Consider the following 7,500-nt stretch of genomic DNA (forward strand, 5'->3'; position numbering starts at 1 on the left):
GTACCTTGTCAACAGCAACACTTAACATACATAACCTCTGTTGAGCGATATTACATTTTTTTTTCCGACAGAGATTAACAGCTGTTAACTGCCGGGTACTCATATAAATCCTGAGTGCAGCAGGAGAATGTGAGTTAAGTCTTTTTTCCAAGGACTCAATAATGCCCCGCTCAGAGCGGGACTCGAACTCTGGACCTTCCGGTCCGGAAAGCATGTGCCATACCACAAGACCACATAACCGCAATTTACTTTCTACACAAAAGAGTGATCTCCTGGGATGGAGGATTTTTGTATTTCAAGACAACAAGAAGAGACACTGAGCGGCAGCTAACAGCATAAAAAGTGCTTAATGTGTGTTACAAAGGGCCTGAAGCTATCGGCAACTCTGGCTGAGCGGAAACGTACCAATCACAATGCTTATGCCAATTTTGTGACAGAGAAGACAACTGACTCTCCATTCACTCATTTAACATCTCACCTTCAAAGCTTACACCGTCAGACACTGCTTCTAATAATGATTTCGAAAAAAAAAACTGTAGCTGAATAAGTTAATAAGGTCGTTTAAAGAGATCCGTGACGAATGTAGGGATAATTGTTTCAATGATATCGCGCTGTAAGATGTGTTACAGCTTAATCGTTTTGTTATTCAATTACGCCACATAAGAAAGCCTTCTTAAATTTCAATTGTGACTAAAAAGTGGAAAAGCGACGACAGCAACATGCATTTTTTTTTCTTGGTTTCTTCTTTGTTTTCTTTTTTTTTTCAAAATGTATGCGTGTTCAGTTCTCTTGTTTTGTTTTCGCTTTTTCCGTTAATTATATATATTGGTGCTTATTTTTCTGTTGTCTGTTTATTTCTTGGGGGTATTTTTTTCGTTTTGTTACTTTTATTCATGTTACATTATGTCATGTATTTCATATCAGATGTTCCTTATGAACTTTAATTTTTAAAATGCACCAAAAGGCGTGGCAGACTGTCTTGCAACCCTCGCCGAAATATCAGAGGTTTTGAAGTGAAATCTGTACACCTATTGATATTCGTGTGAAAAGGGCGAGTACCTGATAACGGACCTCCCCCTAATAGAATTAATACCCACCATGACTACACTCTGTGATTGATCTCTTTTCTGATTTCTCACATTACATTTGCTCCGAATGCTAAACCAAACGCCCTTTCACTGTCTAACAAATTTTTGTAGAAATTGGCCAGAAAACTAGTCCTTCAAATATCGATCGATGAAAATAACCCTTAACTTGTCAAAACCTCTCAAACCTGGGACTTTAGAGTCTGGCAAAACTGCTATAATTTAATCTGTATTAGTTTCACCCCCCCCCCCTCCCCACTCATTTAATAAAAAGATTTGATTTGGGGATTTGTTTCTTTTGCTAAATTTGAACGTAGGCTAAAATTATCTTTTTAGCCATGAAGAAATGTCAGTTCCCATTAAAAACATAATAATATATTATGCGCGTCAGTATTTTTTTATACCGCGCGCATACAAAACTTTGTCGTTCATTTTGACATGAAAATGTTTAAAACATATAATATCGGAATCTATCTATGTCAATATGACCTCAAACTTGTCAAAATAAAAGTTAATGAATCCGAAACTCCTAAGATGATTTGGTGCAGCTTTGTGGTCTTGTGACATGACAATCGCTTTCCGACCAGACGCATACGCTCTTTACTCACATTCTCTCACCGTGCTCAAGTGTAAAATGAGTGCCTGGTCGTTAACAGCAATGTCCCTCTTGATAAAAAAATTTAAATCGCCTATCAGGCTTCATGTTTCGTCCTACGTATTAAGTGTGGCTTTTGGCTAGGGGTTCCTTGCAGAGCTCTTTGAGCAAGTCCAAGTTAGTTCAAGTTCAACGTCTTTATCTGCAAAAGGCGAATTACCCATCAGTGCAGATTTTATACAATTATGTGGTGACTTTCTCCATTATTGTGTTATTAAGTTGTCTAAATTTTTAATGGTTAACCAAATTTGTTTTTGTTAGTAACATCTATGATTGGAAATTATTTGAGCACCCTTAGTGGATATTAAGCGATTTAGGCCTATGCTCATTTTATTTTAATCTATAAAACATACATTTGGGAAGTAAAAGGTTTCTCGCCAAAATACTTGAGCATTTTGTCATTGTACAACAGTTTCATTTACAAATAAAACAGAATAACGATGATAAAGAATAAAAGATGATCACGTGCGGAGATTGATCTCGGAATTTGATATTTTGTTAAGTGGAAACACTTCTCGTGTTGTATAGCATAAGGACTTCATTTTGGCCTGTGAACAATGCAAGGCAGGAATAATGAAGAAAGTGAGTACTGTACCTTGATCTACCTTAACCTGCCCCAGTAGCAGGTGAGTTGAGCAAGGGAGGAGGAGATCATCCCCAAAAAAACATGTATCTTTTTCGTGTGTTACTGTCTGTGTGATTTATTTGGGGATCTATTTATAAACAGATCAATGGGTTATTGACGCAGGTAAGAGTTATTGGGATGAGAAAGGGTGAGGGACAGGGAGAGAGAAAGACTGAGAAGGGGAAAGACAAAAATGATTGAAAGGAGGAGTGGGGGGGGGGGAGGGGGAGGGAGTGAAAGACAAGTAGATGAGGAATTTATCGAGTAAAAACATGGTGTGTCTTTATATTTTATAGTCTTATGCGAATTATGGAGCACGGGAGTTTGTTTTATATACCTATTGATGGCTACAAGAAGCATGCTATGTGGCGTATTGGCACACGTTTGAATGGCGAGACAGGTGGAGAACGTTAAGATATATATATATATATATATATATATATATTATATATATATATATATATATATATATATAAAGAGAGAGAGAGAGAAGGGGGGGGGGGTACCCGTGATATTACAATGTTGATTTAACCTGACCCCATGTATTAATTAAAGCGATAGTCACATCGTAGTCAATGTTTCTATGTATTGTGAGATGGGAAAGAGTTATTATTGGAATAGATATTGATTTGAAAGAAATCCAGCATATCGTTAAAGAAATACATTACAAGCTGTTGTTGAACAGCTAATTTTTAACTGTACTGAGCTGTGTTGGCGATTCCATCTCACCTCAAGCAGCCATTTTGTGAAGTCTCATCCTTCCCACTTTGATTAAACTATGTTATCCCCTGTTATGTGTTTTTCTGTCCTATGTTTTAGAATGTCTATTTTGTTTTGCTCAAAGCATTGTTTGGGATCCTTCACCAAAGGGGAAACAGTCAGATGTATATATATACTTGAGATGCTCGGTTTTCCAATAAAATATTTAGGTAGAGGAATAAAAATGAATTTGCAAGTAATAAGAATAAATCGATATTTACAAGAGCTTGGGAAAAGCTTGGGTGATCCAATTGTAAAGTTTGATATATCATCTTGTGTCGGTTTTCTAGCTCTGTGATCAATAACAAAATGAAATTAGTAAAATTATTTTCTCCTTCCATATTTGAACCACGTAATCAATAATTTGATAAGCTGAACATTTTGATAGCCCAATAAATTACTATGATTATTTATTGTAAGGACTGACCTATACGTTTAATTAGGGATTTGGGCAGATGAGGCGATCCAGGAAGAAGAAGATGAAGGAAGGACAGACTTGGGGAAAATGGAGAGATGTATTAAGAGAAAGAATTAACTTGGAGAAGAGTGATAGACGAGTGTGTGAATGTATGAGAGAGAGAGAGAGAGAGAGAGAGAGAGAGAGAGAGAGAGAGAGAGAGAGAGATTCGATCTCTTGGTCGGGACAGTAATGTAATATCGAACATACATCGAATTCGCACCATGTGGAATCCAGACATGCATTATGTACCTCATTTCACATGGAAACTAAAGAAGGTCACGTCATTCATATAATGTTATGGCGCCTATTATTACGTAGAGAAAATAGAGAAACAGAGACCAATATGTAAAATGCTGACTTGCTCAATCATGTAAGAATGCTATTTGTGATGATAGAGCCCATAATGAAAGTTTGTTTCATGTCTAGGTTACCAGAAAGACGTTTGATTTGATTAAGTCATTTTGTTGCAAAGCGTTTAACGAAGGTTTAAAATAAAATTATTATTGTTCAAATGTCACTCTTTATAATAGCAAATCAAACGCTGGACGTTAATTGGGTTTTAATCCTGTTGCCTTCACCTGAAAGGATTTTTTTTTAAACCACTCTCTTTTTGATAAATGAATATTCTATCAAAACGCATTTAATGACAGGTCTGGGTTAGATCCAGCTACCATTTACTTTAGTTGATGGATAGAAGTAAGGAGGAAGGAGTCTGACGTTTCGCGGAATGGAATATGTTTTTTTTTCGTTCTTGTAGTACTAGTAGTTGAAGAAGTAGTAGTGGTAGTAGTAGTAGTAGTAGTAGTAGTAGTAGTAGTAGTAGTAGTAGTAGTAGTAGTAGCAGTAGTAGTAGTAGTAGTAGTAGTAGTAGTAGTAGTAGTAGTAGTAGTAGTAGTAGTAGCTTTAGTAGTTGTAGTATTAGGTAGAAGTAGAAGTAGGAGTAGTAGTAGTCGTAGTAGTAGTAGTAGTAGTAGTAGTAGTAGTAGTAGTAGTAGTAGTAGTAGTAGTAGTAGTAGTAGTAGTAGTTGTAGTAGCAGTGGCAGTAGCAGTAGTTGTTGTTGTATAAGTTTTTGTATTGATTTTGATTTATTCATTATTTTCTTGCTATTTGCTATAACAAGTAGCAGTAATTCATCAAATAAATAGTTATGAAATAGATTGTAAAAGAAGTAAAGAGTTTGTAAGAGGTAAGGAGGGTAAAGACATCGGCAATGACAAGGATAACATGAATGAAATTGGTTATCCTTTGAACGTGTTGTTCTCTTTTCTCTTGGCTAGACGATTCACGCCGAAGCATGGTTGAGTTTTACTTGGTCATTTAGTTGTTATGGTTGTAGGTTGAATCATGTCTCATAGTTATTTGATTTGATTTCTTTTCCTTTTCTTTCAATTCTCAACAGAAAAAAAAAACATTATTTAGTTTCAATGTGATACTAAGATGCTGGAATCTGTGGACTGTAAATACAGATTTAAAAAATAACAAAATATCATACACGGAACGTTTCGGGCTGCCGTCTATCTGGGTTTTTAAGTAATGTATTGTTTTTTAATTGTTTTAGTTGTTGGGTTTTGAGCCCGACACGTTTCGTTTTTGCTATCTTGTTAGTTCTCTTTTCAAGCTGTGGTTTTCAATTTTGGTTATTACTTTTTATTTCCTTTCAAGCATGTTTATAATGGCAAAATTGAATATAGTGGATTACCATCATCCAGATAAATTAAAAAGGAGAGCCCTATGTACATTTAAATTTTGTGTCGATCGTTGTTTGTTTGGATCTTCTTTTTTTTTTGAGGGGGGGGGGGTTGTAGTTTTTTTTCCTTTTTTGTTTGTTTGCTTTTTTTCGTTTTAGTTCGATCTTTTTGTATGTTTTCTTTTTTTCTTGTTTCTGTTACTTTTTTTTAGCAAAGTAAAAGCATTATCTATTTTTAAAATTGATTTACGCACCTACAATAGTTTCTTTTTTTCTTTACAACCTCTTGTTATCTGCGTAATTTTCTCAAATTACCGTTTGAAACAATTAATGTGTTTTGATTATCATTAACGTAATTTACATTAGATATATTTGTTATGGCATTCATGCAGAGACGAACCGGGATAAGAAGAACGAGTGAGAGAGAAAGAAAAAATAAATATATAATATTTCGATAAAACATACATATTGCGTGTTTTCATCCTATTACCTGTTTATGTCAGTCGGCGAGTTGGATGTAAACTAAACAAACAGATCTAACGATTTATTTTTTTAAATTATACTACGAAAATAATGTAAACATTTGTTGTTGTTTTTCAATAAAAGAAATATATTGCGAAAGAGGAAGTAAATAATAATAACAAAGAAACTGCTTTTGAGAGGGGAAGCAAAAGAAAAGAAAATGATGATCGATTATATTATGAGAGGGAAAGAGAGAAAGAAAGAAAGAAAGAAAGAGAGAGAGAGAGAGAGAGAGAGAGAGAGAGAGAGAGAGAGAGAGAAAAGAGAGAGAGAGAGAGAAGAGAAGAGAAGAAAGAAGAAGAAGAGAGAGAGAGAGAGAGAGAGAGAGAGAGAGAGAGAGAGAAAGAGAGAGAAAGAGAGAGAGAACGAGAGAGAGAGAGAAAGAGAGAGAAAGAGAGAGAGAGAGAAAGAGAGAGAGAGAGAGAAAGAGATAGAGAGAGAGAAAGAGAGAGAGAGAGAGAATAAGATTGTAAAAATGCATTCATCTTATCATAGCTAAAGGTTGCCAAAATGACGTGTAATCATGAGGCAATCCAGACAAGTCTACCTGTGATTCAGCCATTCCAACTACCCAGTCTAATACTAATAAGTACAGACAGCCACAAACAAAACACTTTCTCACACTTTGGCCAGATAATTATTGACTGAGGAACTGAAGTTCAATACTTTCGCTAAGTCACTTTATTATCATCATTGAATAATCATTTCTATCATTTATTTAGTGAATTAAAGTTACAAAGACTTTCCTTCGTTACCTAATAGAACAACAAGTGTTATATATGTCTAGCTGTTCCATAGTGATTCCAACGTGCCCAATTGATGCTATGCGTCAAGGTAAAATACTCACGACATCCCCAGCCAAAATACACACACCAACACACAAAATTTTCTGTAACCTATATCGCTTATAGTGTGATTGATATAATTTAGTGAAAACTAATCACTAACAGGCTGTCTAAAAATGATAAGAAAGAGCTATGTGACGTTAACCTCGTTCCTTCTATAGATTGAAAGAAAGTTAAACATTTTGACCCATATTATATGGGTGTTAGCATGTTTTACTAGTCACCTCTGCAATTAATTCATATTTTAAAGTGACAAATAATTAGGCGGTCTGAGGTTTGGTCCGTAGTCGAGGCAGTCTGGTGTTTTGAGATATTTTTTTTTCTTGTATTTTTCTTTCTTGCTTGTCTTGCACTGTTTCATACACACTTTTTAAAATCTTTAATTCATATCACAACAGCACAATGAGATGACATCCAACTTGGTTAAAATATCTCAAACTTGAGACTTATAGAACTTTCAAATTTTCATACTTATTGACAATCTGATGTTCGTATATAAAGATAAATAAATCTAGCCAAAAAGAGAACAGGCGTTTTGTTAGCATCGAGCGGAGTATTTTAGTAGAAGTCGACCGTCGACAGACTGACGGCAGCAAAGGCGGTACAGGTGGGATGTTATCCTATGGTCTTGAGTAATCTCCAGCAATTAGCCATACTCTCATTCTATTTGATTTAGTCTAAATCAAGCATAAGGGAATTATTGAGTTGATTCTATGTTTGGAAAATGCTCACTAGAGTCGGAATGATGAAAAAACGATAAAAGGGGGAGGGAGAAGCATCTTGAAATGGATAACAAAGTTTACCACTTTAAAAATCTTTATCATCACCATCGTCATCGTCATCATCATCATCATCATCATC

General features: G+C 35.2%; 1 protein-coding gene across 5 annotated transcripts in view; it reads left to right on the forward strand.

Annotated features, from left to right (window-relative positions):
- Positions 1–7,500, forward strand: part of LOC144968837 (E3 ubiquitin-protein ligase TRIM45-like) — a 98,869-nt gene that overhangs the window by 4,173 nt on the left and 87,196 nt on the right. The window lies entirely within an intron of this gene.

Source organism: Berghia stephanieae, chromosome 3 (assembly GCF_034508935.2).
Source record: "Berghia stephanieae isolate SIO BIC M18660-M18661 chromosome 3, UCSD_Bste_1.3, whole genome shotgun sequence".
NCBI classification, from domain to species: Eukaryota; Metazoa; Mollusca; class Gastropoda; order Nudibranchia; family Aeolidiidae; genus Berghia; species Berghia stephanieae.